Here is a 17,366-nt window from a genome sequence, read left to right as displayed (position 1 = left end):
GCTGGGGCGAGGGAGGATGCCGCAGGGCAGAGCGGAGGAGTTGCCACAAGAGGGGAGCCTCAGGGTGGAGGGGAGGAGCTGCCACGGATGGGGCACGTCAGAGTGGGGGCGCAGGGGGGGAGGGTGCAAGGTGGAAGTTTCGTCTAGGGAGTGAAACATCCTTGCACCGGCCCTGCCCCATTCCTTCCTGCAGCCAGCCTTGCACCCCCTGCCCTGCTCTGCCCGCAGCCAGCCTCTGTCTCCAGACAGCCCTGCACCTTCTACCCTGCCCACACCAGCCGCATCCTCCCTGCCCTACTTGCAGCCAGCCCTGCAGCAAAGCCCCTGACAAACCCCCAGCCCTGTCTCCAGCCATCTCCTGCTGCAACCCCCTGTGGCCCTGCCCAAAGCCAACCATCCCTCACACACACCCAGCCTGCACCAGCCCTGCACCCCCTGTCTGCAGCCAGCCCTGCATCCCCTGCCCTGTCTCCAGCCAACCCGATGCACCCCCCTGCCTGAAGCCAGCCAGCCCCGCAGACCTTACCCTGCCTGCAGCCAGACCATACCTCCAGCCAGCCCCATGTCCACTGGTACCCTGCAGTACCCAGGGCAGTAACCCTGCACTTCTGCTTCAATGAGGGGGGCAGGGAGCATCTGGGACCCACACATGTGCACACCCTAGGGTGACTAGACAGCAAGTGTGAAAAATCGGGATGGGGGTGGGAGGTAATATGATCCTAGATAAGAAAAAGACTCCAAAATTCGGACTGTCCCTATAAAATAAGGACATCTGGTCACCCTAGCACACCCCCAGGACTCCTGAGTTCCATTGCTGGGTTTCCTATTGGTTCCACTGCTGGTTCTTTTCCTTTTCCTGGGGGATTTTGGGCAAGTTGCTCCCCCCTTTAGGGCTCTGTCTCCAGCAGTCAAATGGGGATTTCATACTTTCCCGCTATTGGAAAATGCTGGGAGAATCTCCCAGCAAAAGCGGCTCTGACAGTGCTAAGCAGCATCTGACCATTCAAGGTCGGACCGCACTGCCCAGGAGGAGTGTTTGGCTCTGGGGTTTCACTTCAACCCAGTGTAGAGAGAGGGGCCCAGCCATGGAGTTTGGCTCAAGAAGACCAAGTCTCCAATTTGTTAAGGACGCTTTGAATTTCAATCCTGTGCCCCAAAGTGATTGGTGTCAGTTGCAAATTTTAGAAGCATGGTCTCCACTGCGTTTTCCAAATCATTCATGAAAATATTGAACAGTACCGGACTCCGGACTAATGCCTGCCAGACCCACTAGGTACACCCTTTCCATTGGACAGCCAAATATGGAGAAGGGCTCCTGGAGTCTGGGCTTTCAACCAGCTCTGCACCCACATTACACTGATTGCAGCTGGACTGCATTTCCCTTGTTTGCTTGTGAGAATGTCCTACGGGACAGTGTCAAAAGCCTTAGTAACTGCAAGCTAGATCCCATCTACTGTTTACCCACCTCCACCAGGCCTGGAACCCTGCCAAAGAAGGAAAGAGGATCGGTTTGGAATGATTTGTTCTTGACAAATCCATGCTCACTCGTCCTCAGAACCAAATTATCCTGTAGGTGCTGCTGACAAATGGATTGTTTAAGAATGTATTCCAGTATTTCTCCAGCTATGGCAGTCAGGCTAGCTAGTCTGTAAGTCCCAGGGGTCTCTTTGTTCCTCTTTGAAAGATAGGTCCTGTCTTGTTCATGGATGGGAAGATGTTCTTTTTCAGGGATCTCAGACGAGAACTGGGGCACAACACCTGGTTTGTTAATGCCACAAAAACAGAGACAGGAACCTCTTCTCTCCTGCTGGCAAAGAACCCCAGGTACCTAAAAGATAGGGACTCACTTCCTTGAAAGGGCTTTAAAAAGGCAGTGGTTAAAAAGTTTGGCCCCGACCATTTCTTGTTTCCACAGACTAGACACTTTAGCAAACTTTAGAATTCCTTGGTGCTAAAACACCGTGAAACTCCCCTTTCTTCTTCACAGAGGGCTTCAACACCCCTTCTCTCACTCAGGCTCACAACTGCCCAGAATTCGAGAACTGTCCCTGTTCCCATTGGAATAATTGGGAGGAGCCTGAGGTACAGAGAAGGGAGGTGACCTACCCAAGGGCCTACACAGCAAGGCGGTGGCAGAGCCAGAAAGAGAAGCCGCCAATCAGACTCCTGTTCTAACAGACAACAAATCCCCCCAGAGGCAGGGATAGAGCTCAGGAATTGAGATGGTGGGAAAATTTCATTACAACCATTTCTGTCCGAAAATCCCATTCAGACTAAACCAGTTTGTTTCTCAGAATCATAAGTGAGATGGAAGTTCTTTGCAAAAAGATTTTGTTGCAAAACAAAAGCATCTCCTGTTTGTCACAGTGTGTTAAATTGTGTCATCACACACAAGGAGGAGACACTTAGATCTTGAAAATTAGATAAGATGCTTCAGTCTGAGCTAAGTTGTTGCTGCTCTTAACAATACCAAAATAAAAAAATACAAATAAAAAAGACTGTTGCAGCTAATGTATTATGTCATAATCTGCCCTGAGTAAACCTGATGGGACACCTCATATTATGCACTACTCTTAGTGACAGTCTCCAATGGATCCCCATCCTCCACCCACCATGAGGTAAGTAAGAGTGGATCATTATTATCCCTACTTGAAAGAGGGAGAAGCTAAGGCTGAGAAAGGAGAACTGACTTGTCTTAGGTCACACAGCCAGGCAGTGGCAGAGTTTGGAATAGGACCCAAGAGCCCTGATTTTCAAACCAACCATCGGATCTTGAATTTCAGGCATTGAATGACCTGAGTAATGTGCACTCAGATGAACTCCAGACCAACAACAGTGCACAGTAATTATTCAGCAAGTATTTGAGGAGAACTGCAATGTTAGAGAGAATCATCAACTGCTCAGAGACAATTAATGCAGAGAAGCAACAAAATTTGTCAAACATAGAATTGGTTCTGACTTATTTCCTTGGTCTTAAAAGAGAACAACATGGACCTGAGTCTCCTCCCTGTCAATAACCCCCTGCTCATCCAATCAGTATAGAGACTGAGGATGGGAGGCTGAGGATTTTTACCAGAGAGCCCAAAAGATGGCCCAGGTGACTGCTGGGGATCACTGCCCAAGCACTATTTCAGTCCCACATTTTTGGGTGGATCTCTCACAGTGGGAGCTGCAGAGCACTCCCCCGCAACACACACACACACACAAGCACACCTGCTGGTGTTGAGGGAGGAATAGGAAAAAGGAGAAAAGAAGCAAGAGAAGAAGAGAAAGGAGGGAAGGATGGATGGAGGAAAAGCTGAAAGAAAAAGGACAAACCCTTATGTCCCCACTGATTCTCAGGGACAAAATTCCAGGTTTGCAATAAAATTCTGCCTCCTTAAGCTCGTGTGTTCCATGCCTAGAATTCAACTGTCAACATATGGATCAGACTGAACAGGTTTCAAACCTCCAGGAGGCTGTTACCTTCTAAACAGGGACGGCTGTTTTCTCGTAAAATCACTACAAGGGAAGGAGAAAACTCGAAAGAAGTTCCTCCTGGTGCTCATATCCTTGAACCCGAATACTTTATCAGTCCTCAAGGAGAGACCTGGAGAAGGAGACTTGCTGACGCAAAGCCACAGAGGTCTCTGAGGTTTCTCTGGCCCCTCGCCCCTGTCCTGCCTGGCTGATGTCAGCATCTCTCTGTGAGGTCACCACCTCCCCACCACCTTTGACCAATAGTCTGAGGTCCTGCAAAAGGCCTTTGTGATGTCACTGCCACACCTCTCCCTTGCTGTGCCAATGTCCTGCCCCAGGCTAGGCACTTTGGAGGTTTGAGCTACTCCCTGTGGATCACCCCACTCAAGGAGTGTTCGTCCTAGGCAGCAAGTCGGCTAGACAGTAAAACATCAGATGCTGCTCCCAATGCTACGCTCTGTTTTTCAGAAATTAGTCGACTTTATGGCCAGAAGAGACCATTAGAGCATCTAATCATATAATCATAGAATATCAGGGTTGGAAGGGACCTCAGGAGGTCATCTAGTCCAATCCACTGCTCAAAGCAGGACCAATCCCCAACTAAATCATCCCAGCCAGGGCTTTGTCAAGCCTGACCTTAAAAATCTCTAAGGAAGGAGATTCCACCACCTCCCTAGCTATCCCATTCCAGTGCTTCACCACCCTCCTAGTGAAAAAGTTTTTTCCTAATATCCAGCCTAAACCTCCCCCACTGCAACTTGAGACCCTTACTCCTTGTTCTCTCATCTGCTACCACTGAGAACAGTCTAGGTCCATCCTCTTTGGAACCCCCTTTCAGGTACTTAAAAGCAGCTATCAAATCCCCCCTCAGTCTTCCCTTCTGCAGACTAAACACGCCCAGTTCCCTTAGCCTTTCCTCATTAGTCATGTGCTTCAGACCCCTGATCATTTTTGTTGCTCTCTGCTGACCTGTTTCCAATTTTTCCACATCTTTCTTGTAGTGTTGGGCCCCAAATTGGACACAGTACACCAGATGAGGCTTCACCAATGCCGAATAGAGAGGAATGATCACATCCCTCGATCTGCTGCCAATGCCCATACTTATACAGCCCAGAATGCCGTTAACCTTCTTGGCAACAAGGGCACACTGTTGACTCATAGCCAGCTTCTCGTCTAGTGTAACCCCTAGGTCCTTTTCTGCAGAACTGCTTCCTAGCCATTCGGCCCCTAGTCTGTAACAGTGAATGAGATTCTTCCATCCTAAGTGCAGGACTCAGCACTTGTCCTTGTTGAACCTCATCAGGTTTCTTTTGGCCCAGTTCTCTAATTTGTCTAGGTCCCTCTGTATCCTATCCCTACCCTCCAGTGTATCTACCACTCCTCCCAGTTTAGGGTCATCTGCAAACTTGTTTAGGGTGCAATCCACAACATCCTCCAGATCATCAATGAAGATATTGAACAAAACCAGCCCCAGGACAGACCCTTGGGGCACTGTGCTTGAAACTGGCTGCCAACTAGACATGGAGCAGTTGATCACTACCCGTTGAGCCTTACGATCTAGCCAGCTTTCTATCCACCTTACAGTCTATTCATCCAGCCCACACTTCTTTAACTTGATGGCAAGAATACTATGGGAGACCGTATCACTGCTTTCCCCTCATCCACAGAGCCAGTTATCTCCTCATAGAAGGCAATTAGGTTAGTCAGGCATGACTTGCCCTTGGTGAATCCATGCTGACTGTTCCTGATCACTTTCCTCTCCCCTAAGTGCTTCAGAATTGATTCCTTGAGGACCTGCTCCATGATTTTTCCAGGGACTGAGGTGAGACTGACTGGTCTGTAGTTCCCTGGATCCTCCTTCTTCCCTTTTTATAGATGGGCACTACAGTAGCCTTTTTCCAGTCATCCAGGACCACACCCGATCACCATGAGTTTTCAAAGATAATGGCCAATGGCTCTGCAATCACATCTGCCAACTCCTTTAGCACTCTCGGATGCAGCGCATCTGGCCCCATGGACATGTGCTCGTCTCCAGTTTTTCTAAATAGTCCCGAATCACTTCTTTCTCCACAGAGGTCTGGTCACCTTCTCCCCATGCTGTGCTGCCCAGTGCAGCAGTCTGGGAGCTGACCTTGTTTGCGAAGACAGAGGCAAAAAAAGCATTGAGTACATTAGCTTTTTCAACATCCTCTGTCCACTAAGTTACCTCCCTCATTCAGTAAGGGGCCCACACTTTCCTTGACTTTCTTCATGTTACTAACATACCTGAAGGAAGCCTTCTTGTTACTCTTAACATCTCTTGCTAGCTGCAACTCCGAGTGTGATTTGGCCTTCCTGATTTCACTCCTGGATGCCTGAGCAATATTTTTATACTCCTCTCTGGTCATTTGTCCAATCTTCCACTTCTTGGAAGCTTCTTTTTTACATTTAAGATCAGCAAGGATTTCACTGTTAAGCCAAGCTGGTTGCCTGCCATATTTACTATTCTTTCTACACATTGGGATGTTTTTTTCCTGCAACCTCAGTAAGGATTCTTTAATCCTTTAGAGGATTGGAACTGATTTCAGTGGAGTCACATGTTTGCTAGGTTTTTATGCATTTGCACAGGAAAATATTGGGTGTTTCCATTCATTTCAGGGATCCCTATTCAGTGGAACTCCTCAACATAATGGAAATGCCATTATTTTTGTTGAAGGAAGAAGTTTATAAGGTGGCAAAGGAACTTGAACCAAGGCCCCTTTGATTGTCTGTCAAATACTCTACTACTGAGTTACACCCCCATGGCTGCTGTGGAGGTAAATCGGTGATCTTAAAGATTTTGAAGGACAGGCCCTGCCTCAGAGATCTCCTGTTCTCTTCCCAGACCACAGTGCTTTTAAAAATGGGGTTTGATTAAACTTATAGATACATGGAGACACCACAGCTTGCACACCCACCCACATAGCTTCCCCCAGTGACATAGCTACAACCTCTCGGGGAGATGGATTAACTACACGGATGAGACAGCTCTCTCCCCTCTGCTTAGAGCATCTTCATTCTTTATGAATAGGTAGGAAAGAACCCCCTGAATGGACAGTAACCAATTTATCAAATATTGCTGGGTCTGCATTCAATATGGGTAACTGGTCGTATTGGGCTGGATTAGTAGGAGCATTTCCAGCAGAACGAGAGAAGTGATTATTCCCCTCTATTCAGCACTGGTGAGGCCACATCTGGAGCATTGTGTCCAGTTTTTGCCCTCCCACTACAGAAACAAATTGGAGAGAGTCTAGGGGAGGGCAACAAAAATGATTAGGGGGCAGGGGACTTACGAGGAGAGGCGGAGGGCATGGTCACCCAGAGGGGGGGGCAAGTGGGGCAATTTACCCCAGGCCCTGTAGGGATCCCATGAGAATATAGTATTCTATAGTATTGCAACTTTTTTTTATGGAAGGGGCAGCCAACATTGTTTTGCCTCAGGCCCCCTGAATCCTCTGGGCAGTTCTGTCCACTCCACCTCCTTGACTCATTCTCCTCCCTCTAAAGCCCCACCTGTGCTTTGCTCTCACTCCCATTTGGCCACTTCCCACTCCTGCTCTTTCTCTTTGACTGAGACCTGCTGGTCCACCTTTTGCTTGCTCCTCTTGCTTGCCCCCAAGGTCTGCCTGCTGCCCCCACCTCTCTGCCCTTCCCCTGAGACTCACCCTGCCCAGCACTCACACCTCTCTGCCTCTCCTGAGACCCACCTTGCCCAGCACTCACACCTCTCTATCCCCTCCACTGACCTGCCCTGTCCACCACCCACACCTCTTCGCCCCACCCATAAGACCGGCCCTGCCCACCACTTGCACCTCTCTGCACCTCACCTGAGACCCAGCCTGTCCACCTCTTTCCTCGGTCATCTCTTCTTATTCCTTGAAACATCAAGGATGGAATAAAAAGCCGAGTTTACTCCAGGGTGAGGAAAGAAAGGAGCCACCAACCCCCTGGCAAAGCTCAGTGCCCCAGAGAAAACCTGCCCCCTGCTATTGCAATCGCTGATGTGCTGGGGATATGATGGTAAAAGAACTGTCTGAATGATCAAGGCAGGAAATGGACAACAATCTACAAGAACGTCATTGACCACAAACACACTCTCCTCATGCTCCAACCAGAAGGGAAATGAGCAGGAATTCTTGCAGTTCAGGCAAGGACACACTTACACAATGAAACATCACTCAGTGAGAACGGAACTGGAGCATAGTGAGACAACTCTTCAAGCAAGTAGTTGTGGCCGAGTGGTTAAGGGAATGGGCTCGAAATCCATTGGGGTCTTCCTGCACAGGATCGAATCCTGCCAACTACGGAGGAAGTTGTGGCTCTTCAGTTTCAACAGAGCTGGGTCTTGTCTCAAGCTATAGCTACACTATTGGGTAATGTGGCTTTAAAGTGTTTCAATTAAACAGCTGTTGCATGTCCACACTCTGCCTCTTGTCTTACCAGAGCACATCCATGCTAGACTCCTGGATGGCCACAGAAAGCAGTGCATTGTAGAGAGAAGTGCATTGTGGGTAGCTGTGCAAGTGGTTGCGGGTGCTTTGGAAAGGGTTTGCAAAGCCTCCTGGGCTGGTACAGCATCACACGATGTAGGTTTCTCTATCCCATTGTTCCGTGGGAATCCTACTAGATTGCCAGCTGCTTTTCAACTGCAATGTGCCTGGTGGGGTAGAGTGTGTGTGTGTGGGGAGAGGGAGTGTGTAGGTACACTGTCTCTAAGTTCAGACAGCTGCTGCAAGCAACCAGTCCTGAGACGGGGGAAGGGGACAGCCCCAACATCAGCCCCTGTTTCCCTCACTGGCTCAGCTCAGCACAGCAGCCTCTGTGACACACACACACTGCTGCCTGCTTAGCTCTGTGTCAGGGGTACTGGAACAGGGGGTTAGAGGGCCATGGCCCCACCGCTCTTTACTGGCTGTTAGGACAAATGATGGAGAGGGGAAGGGTGGAGTCTTGGGGGGAAGAGGCGTTCTATGGGTGTGGCCTCGGGGGAGGGGTGGTGTGAATGTGGGTCCCTGGTGAAGAGGTGTCATGGGAGCACCACAATTCAGACAACAGTGCCCCCCCACACACAGTGTAAGGAAGCTCCCATCGCCCCTGCTCTGTGTTCGTGGGGCGGAAGAGAGCAGCGTTCCACGGCAGTGATTTGCTCCCCAGGGCTCCAGCAGGGGGGCTCAGGCAGTGATGTAAAGGGCCCGGGCTCTGGCCTCTGCAGGGAGCCCTGGGCCCTTTAAATCACCTGCTTGGGGAAGCTGGGCCGGGCTAGCACAGCGTACCCGCTCCTGCCGGTATCCCATACCGGACCGGACCGGCTTACTTTCACCTCTGGAAGGTCCTCACCTGGATCAATAACTGGTTAAAAGCTAGGAAACAAAGGATAGGACTAAATGATGAGTTTTCAGGATGCAAACAGGTAACTAGTGGTGTCTGTACTGGGACTATTCAACATATTGATAAACGATCTGCTAAACAGCGAGGTGACAAAATTTGCAAATGATCCCAAACTACAGAGGATAGTTAAGTGCGAAGCAACCTGTGAGGAGCTAAAAAGAGATTTCACAAAACTGGGTGAAAGGGCAACAAAATGGCAGGTGAAATTCAATGTTGATAAATGCAAAGTGATGCACATTGGCAAACAAAATCCCAACTCTACATATAAGACGATGGGATGTAAAATAGCTATTGCAACTCAAGTGAGAGATCTTGGAGTCACTGTGGATAGTTCTCTGCAAACATCCACTCAATGTGCAGCAGTCAATAAAAAGCAAACAGAATGTTGGGAGTCATTAAGAAAGGGATAGAAAATAAGAGAGAAAATCTTATTGCCACTGTATAAATCCAGTGGTACGCCCACATCTTGAATGCTGCTTGCAGATATGGTCACCCCATCTTTAAAAAGATGTATTGGAATTGAAAAATGTTCAGAAAGGGGTATGGAGTGTCTGCCATATGGGAAGAGAATAATAAGACTGGGACTTTTTGGCTTGGAAAAAAGATGACTAAGGAGGGATATGATAAAGGTCTATAAAATCATGGCTGGTGTGGAGAAAGTAAATAAGGAAGTGTTACTTATTCCTTCTCATAACACAAGAACGAGGGGTCACCAAAGGAAATTAATAGGCAGCACGTTTAAAACAAACAAAAGGAAGTATTTTTTTCACACAACGCACAGTCAACCTGCGGAACTCCTTGCCAGAGGATGTTGTGAAGCTCAAGACTATAACAGGGCTCAAAAAAAGAGCTAAATAGATTCATGGAGGACATGCTCTGAGCCAGGATGGGCAGGGAAGGTGTCCCTAGTCTCTGTTTGCTAGGAGCGGGTGACAGGGGATAGATCACTTGATGATTACCTGTTCTGTTCATTCCCTCTGGGGCACCTGGCTTTGGCCGCTATGGGAAGACAGGACACTGGGCAAAATGGAGCCAGTCTGACCCAGTCTGGCTGCTCTTAAGTCCCTATGCTCCTTTCACACAGATGCCTGGGATTCTGCCTCACAATGTGTCCCTGAGGTCTCAGCCAAAATGCCCAGACTGGCAAACACTCTGGGCTCCTGAAGCCTCTGCCCCCCACCTAGTGCCTATGGCTCATCCCTGACCCTTGCTGCTGCTCCTTGCTGTAGAAGGTGAAAAGAGCGGAGGCAGCGCAGGAGCCTTCTGGAGACGCAGATCTGAGGCTTTGGGAGAGACACATTGTCTGAGACATCGGAGCGCTGTAAACCATGCAGCCACCCCCTTAATCAGGGGCCTGTTCCAGCCCTGAGTCTGGGCTACCACGATCCCTCCCGCAGAGCAGGGTGCCCACAGATTACAGCCTGAAAATAGGCATGTGACACTAATTCCTGTTCTCCCTGACAGGGTCTGACCTAGACCAAGTGGCACCCCAGGCAAGACGTGTCTTCGGTGCCCCCCCATATGTTAAAATTTTAAGTATCTTATTTTTCATTGCATTTGTAGCTCAGTACATGATTTCGATGTACAATTTCGATGATTTTCTCTGTCATATAAGATGCTAAATTTGCAGGCTAGGTTCTGTAAACCTGTATTTATTCATGCCATATATAAGCAAATAAAACAAATGCATTTTCTTTAAGCATACAGAAACTTTTTAATTTTAACGGTAACTGAAACGTACTAACATCTAGAAATGGAACTGTCACCAGCACAGGGCTGGCCAGGATTAAATAGTGTTACAGTAGGAGACAGCGTTAGGATGTTAACCCCAGGCCTTTAGTTGTAAAGTCGCTTCTCTCACCTTTCCCCCATGAACTGAAGCGCAGCATTAAAGAGATCCAAGGATTGGCCAATGGCATTTTCAAATGCTAAAATAGCAAGCGATGTCGCTCTCTCATTGGCCATCAGTGACTGAAGATGTGGTTTAATGAGCCAAAAAGAAACCTAGCAGCTGCTGAAGTAGTTCAGTTAGGAGCGTGCTAGACAAACAGGCTATTCTATCCAGCTTTGTGCACAGGTGGGATGTTTTCTGAAAGTGCAGCAGTTCCTTTAACTGCCACGAGTCCCTCATTTCAGGCTATGCAGCAGGAAAAGACAGCATGGGCTTCTGCACCGAGTTGGCCCACATGACCTTTCATTCTTCTCTTGCTCTTTGTCAGCAAGGGGAATAAGAAGAAGCTCTCCCTCAAGCTGGAGTCACACGGGTGACGTAAGGACGACTTCCTGAGTGCCGGCTCCAGTCCTCTGTCCTGCTGGCTGACCTATCGAAGGGCTGCCACCACTTTCTCTAGGTTTGTCCATCGGTCTGTGGCAGGGTGAGCAATAAACAAGCAGATGGAGTTTCTGTAGTGTAGTGGTTATCACATTTGCCTAACACGCAAAAGGTCCCTGATTCAAAGCCAGGCAGAAACAGGCTGGTTTCCTTTTCCCAGATCCCCTTGCTGTTCAGGAAGGTGCTCCTCCTTCTCCTATTGGCCTGTCCCTGGGATAACTCCAACCCCTGCATGACAGAAGGGCTGACAGCAGTGGAGAAAGCACCTTGGTGTCAGGCTGGAGACGCTAGAGGAGTTAGGCATGTTACCTTTCAGAGGCTTGTAGCCTGGCCTCCGCTGCCCTTGAAGATTGGCTGGTGGATGCCGGCTCTTCCTGCTGGCCTCCTTTGCGTGACTTGCCAAAGGAGGAAGTGAGGCAGGAATGGGGCAAAAGAGGAAAGTCAAGCTGAGAAAGGCAGGGCAGAAACTAAGCACATCGTTGTGGCTAAGTGGGGTTAGTAGAGCACCACCATTCATTCTGCAAAGCCTGGGGAGGTGTGCTTGGCTGCTGGGAGGCAGAATCCTGTGCCTGCCTCTTGGCTTCCCAGGGATGGCTACTTGCAGCCCAGAAGAAGAAGGGGGGTTCTGGGTGAAAGGAAAACAAGCAAAGCTGAGTCCAAGTGGAGAATGGCTGCTCCTTTACGGCCAACCTGGGGGCATGACTGATGGTTTTAGAGGTGGAGGCTTGGCTGGCTGTGACCAACTGGGGTCCAAGAAACCCCCACCTGCCCTTCTGAGGGCCAAACCATGGAGGTGCGGTTGGCTGCTGGGAGATAGACCCCTGTGGCTGGCTCTTGCCATCACAGGGATGGCTCCTTGCAGCCCAGGAGAAGCGGGGTTCTGGGGGGAAGAAAAATAAGCAATGACGAGGCTGAGTAGGCTCCTTTCTGGCCAAGATGGTGGGCTGTGGTGGGTCTGGGAGTTGCCTGTAAGCCATAAGTGGACTTGGTACAGTGAAAACTGCTGCTTCATTCTGGCTGACCTGGGGGTGCCATGGACGACTTGGGAGGGGGGCAGGGCCCTGGCTGTGAGCAAATGGGATCCAGGAAGCCCAGCCTGCACCCCCAGGGGCCGAGTCTTCTTCTTCTCTCCTGCCATGGGGACCCTGGCCTCAAGCCTGCCCAGCATGTGCTGTAGCTCGAGCATTAAGCCTTCCTGTGTGGCCTGTGCTGGAGCTGACCCTGGACCCCTGTGGGGCACTGTTGGGGGAAATCCCGACTGCCGGTCACTTTGGGAGCTGTGCTGTCCGAGGTAAGCACCCCCCTTATGAACACCTTCTGCACCCTTACCCCTGCCCCAGTACAGAGGATCTCTGTGTCTTGAACAAGTACTGTCAAGGATTGGCCAAGAACTTCTGCTCTGTTTATGTGAAAGAGACACGAAAAAGGGAGCCCAGCGGACAAGTTTGATTCACAAGCACAAACTGGCCGGCCAAGCCAGGATCTCTCAGTTACTCAGAAGGCTCTTCAGCCAGCTCTTCCCAAATACCAGTCTCTGGAGGCTTTTGTGACATGATGTACCTCAAAATAGCCCTCTGTAGCTCACATATTCATCATTCATATACGACTGTGATATTTCATACAAACAATTCCATGTCAGTTATCACATGAAAAGTCATGATCTGCTGAAATCGGTTAGTCTGTCCAAATATGTATAGCATGAGGGTGTATGAAGTTATTCATTTTGCTGTATGCTTGTTACTGAAATATGCAACAATTTTGCTAGTGACCCCTGCCAAGGAGGGAGTTCAACAACCATGAATCAGCAGAGGAATTGTAATTAAGGGATTTCCAATTCAATGACAGATGCCCAAACACAACACTGTGAGGACTGCTCAAGTCTATGATTCAGTTGCACAAGACCAGACCAGGAGGATTCCCCAACCTAGTGACTCAGCAGAGCCCACCCGGACATGTCTGGGCAAGTGTCTTCTAGATACTTGAACTAAGGATATAAAATAGGAGACTGTGGCATCATGTTTTTGCCTTTCTCCTCCCCCACCTATGTTGGAAGCAGCAGGAATCCTGAGAAAATGAAGGGGGGAATTCTATGTATTAATGAGGGTAACATCCAGTGGGGTGAGAAAAATGCTTGACCTAACTACTGCCTAGTGTAATAAGGTGTAAAGTTTAGATTCTGTGGTCATACAGTGCTTAGTGCTCTGCGTTGTGGCCCCAAGAGCCATGGATGCAAGTTGAGTTACGATGACCTTTTCCTTGTCTCCACATTTCTTAGGTGCCTCCTTCCAACACTGGTCAGAAAAAACGACCGGTTTCTTTTGGAAGTATTTGCATTGCAAGGCAGAGGCAGTCTTCTCTGTTTCCTCAGAAGACTGACCAAAAGATGGGAAGAGCGGACACATTTGGCAAGGCACAACTGGGTGCTGCATATATAACCTCCACTTTACCTGGCAGGTGAGTCAGCCAGCTTAGCCACGATGCCACTCTCTGGGACTTTTCTCCCAACCGCTCCATTTTTTATGAGTGACTATCTAAAGGAAGGTGACAGGACATCTGCGTGTGGACATCCCCAGTAAATCACAAGGACCTGTGGCGCATGCTCTCACGTTGCAGCTATTGCAGTCAAAGCAACCACCATGCTAATGCCAGTCACAGCAGCCTTTCATCAACTCCAGGCTTGTGATTTGATTCTTTCCAATTCTTCTCTCCAAAGAAGCCTTTTCCTTAGCAAGTAATGACTTGGCTACCAAGGGAGGTCTCTTCTGTTTCCTAGGAAGACACAGGAAAATGTGAGCAGAGGAGACAAAAGCTGTACACGAAGGCAACACTGGGAGTTGAACCCAGGATCTCCTGTTTAGAAGACAGGTGCTTTATCCTGCTAAGCCATGGCACCTGCCTCAAGAAAGTGTTTGCAACTGTTCCATTTGATGGCCCAGGACAACACCTGCAAATTCTAAAGTACAGATGTTCCACATTTCCCTCAGGACCTGCAGACTTTGAGTTGTCTGGCTCTCCATGCACAGAAAGCCACAGCTGAGATGACAGAGGGCTTCTAACATGTGCTTCTCCCGCCAGCCACTGTGATCATATAGCGGTTAGTGATCTGTGTTTCAGTCGCAGCACCCTCGGCTCAGTTCTCAGTCATGGTAACCTTTCCACCACCTCTAAACTTCTCATTTGCCATTTTCCAAGTGTGGGGAGGTGTCTTCCCCCAACCAAGCAGGAGAAAGATTAAGGCAGCCTTGCAGAGGCTGTGCAGAACCCGGCCTATCAGGAAAGGGCTTATTGGAAGAGCCAATCAGGAGAAGGCTTGCTGGAGCAGCCCATATATAAAGGGCTGCTCAGCACAGCAAGCGTTAGTTACTGCTTGGAGTTTGAGGAGGGAGGTTTGGCTGAGGCTGGGGCTGGGGGAGGGGAAGGATGGGCACCATGATCAGAGTAGTGCTGGGTGGGTAAGGGGAGCATGAATGACCATCTGGCTGAATACTGCCAGACTGAGGCCCTAATACAAAGGCAGAGGAAGGTGCTGGGGCTGTGGGGAAGTGGTCCAGGGAAACAGATGCAGGGTTGGAAGTTCACGACTTTTGCCTCCGTAGCGGCTGACACAGGTGGCTACACCCTGGACTGCAGCCGACCACTGAGGCAAGTGTCCGGGTAGAGAACAGCTGTCCCCGGGAAGGGAGGAGAGAACTGAGTGGGGCACAGCCAGAGGGCTGTGTCCATAAGAGGACAATGAAGTCCTGAGAGCGACATGGGTCCTAATGATAAAACAGATGCAGCCAGATGCCACTAGATGAAGGCGCACCGGTGAACCAGAACTAATTACCAGGATGGCCAGCAAGAGGCACCACAGCAATGAGGCATGCCCCATGGCACCAAGACTTAGCTGCAAGGAAGGCTCTCTCTGTCTTGAACAAGTACTTAGAGGGATTCTGCTGACAGGTCTTTTCTTTTTTTGAAAAGAGATACAAAAAAGGAGCCAACAGACACACTAGGTTCAGCAAGGAAGAACTGGCAGGCCAAGCCAGGCTCTCCTGGTTAGTATTAAGGCTCTTCAGCCAGCTCTTCCCAAAGATCACTATCTAGAGACCTTTTAACAGCCACTACAGATGCTGACCACAAAACAGGCAAAGAGATGCCAAAGTAGAGTTATCCGCTGCCTGCAGCCATCACGCTACCAGGAATTCTGTGCACAGAGAGGCCCCTGCTGGGGGGAAGAGGCCTTGTTAGAGACTCTTCTGACACCAGCCGTTCTGAAATAGTATTTAGTGTTCTGTGTTGTGACTTCAGCATCCACAGATGCCAGGTCAGTTGGGGGACATTTTTCCTGTCTCCACATTTGTCTAGTGCCTCCTTTCAACACTTGTCACCAAAAAGACCTGTTTCTTTTGCAAGCAATGTACAGCTACGCAAAGGCAGTCTTCTCCATTTCCTCAAAAGATCACCAAGCTGTGAGGAGAGGACACACATTCAGCCAGGCTGGATCCTGAATCTTCTCTTTATTCAGCAGGTGTCCGAGAAAGACAGAAATCTACACCATGTAGAGGTCAAAAATAGGAGTTTATTACACACAGTGCTGGCGCAGTGTCATCTTGCTTATTAGGCTCAGAGACAGTGTTAATTAATTAATTACAATAGAATATAGAGATTTTTCACAAGCAGGGGAAAGTGACGGGGTAGGCAGTTCCACACCCCGGGATAGGTTTTGCAGCAAGACAAGATAAGCACATTAGCCAATAGTTAACAGATTACATAATGTCTCCACCCATGGTCTCAAGTTAGCAAGTTAACATTTCATTAATACTTTGATACAATGTTGTTAGAATAAAATATCTATGTTGAATTATGATTTGGGGTCCATCGGAATGGAGCAACTCCTTTGATTGTCCAACAGGTATATTCCTAGGGGTTAAAGCAAAGAAACAGTGAAAGTATATGGCAATAAAGATTTTCTGTGAGTCTAAAGGCAGGCATTGGTCCATGGGAAGGGACGTGGAAGAATGACATATCTTATACTGACGTGTGACAACTTTTCATAAACTCAAGATTGGATATCTGGGAAGAACTTCTCCAGGAACAGGCTACCAAGGAAAGTGGTGGATTTGCCATCTCCTGATGTCATTTAATGAAGACTAGATGCCTTTCTGGAATGTGTTTGCCCCCAGAGTAGCTCTTGTGTCATACAGGAGGCCTGTGATATGCAGGGGGTCAGATTAGAAACTCTAATGGTCTCTTCTGGCCATAAAATCGACTAATTGCTGGAAAACTGAGTGTAGCGTTGGCAGCAGCGTCTGATATTTTCCTGTCTAGCTGGCTTGCATCCTAGAACGAACGCTCCTTGAGTGGGGTGATCCACAGGGAGTAGGTCAAACCTCCAGAGTGCCTGGCCAGGGGCAGAACATTAGCACAGCAAGGGAGGGGTGTGGCAGTGATATCACAAAGGCCTTTTTCAGCACCTCAGACTATTGGTCAAAGGTGGTGGGGAGGTGGTGACCTCGCAGAGAAATGCTGACATCATCCAGGCAGGACAGGGGCGAGGGGCCAGGGAAACCTCAGAGACCCCTGTGGCTTTCCTTCAGCAAGTCTCCTTCTCCAGGTCTCTCCTTGAGGACTGACAGAGTATTAGGGTTCACAGATGTGAGTTCCAGGAGGAACCTCTTTCGAGTTTTCTCCTTCCCTTGTAGTGATTTTACTAGAAAACAGCCGTTCCTGTTTAGAAGGCAAGAGCTTCCTGGAGGTCTGAAACCTGTTCAGTCTGATCCATCTGGTGAGAGTTGAATTCTAGGCATTGATAACACTAGCTTAAGGAGGCAGAATTTTATTCCATGCCTGGGATTTTGACTCTTCGAATCACTGGGGACATTAGGGTTTGCCCCTTTTGTTTCACCTTTCCCTCCATCCATCCCTCCCTCCCTCCTTTCTCTTCGTCTCTTGCTTCTTTTGTCCTTTCTCCTGTTCTCCTCCCAACACCAGAGTGTGTGTGTGTGTGTGTGTGTGTGTTACAGGGAAGTGCTCTGCAGCTCCCACTGTGGGTGGTCCATCCAAAACTGTGGGGTTGAAATACTGCTCTGACAGTGATCCCCACTGGTGACCTAACCCATCCTTTGTGCTCTCTGGTGAGAACCCTCAGCCTCCCCTCTTCAGGCTCTACCCTGATTGGCTGAGCCGG

The sequence above is a fragment of the Gopherus flavomarginatus genome, chromosome 23 (assembly GCF_025201925.1).
Source record: "Gopherus flavomarginatus isolate rGopFla2 chromosome 23, rGopFla2.mat.asm, whole genome shotgun sequence".
Lineage (NCBI taxonomy): Eukaryota > Metazoa > Chordata > Testudines > Testudinidae > Gopherus > Gopherus flavomarginatus.
Note: the sequence above shows the minus strand (reverse complement) of the source record.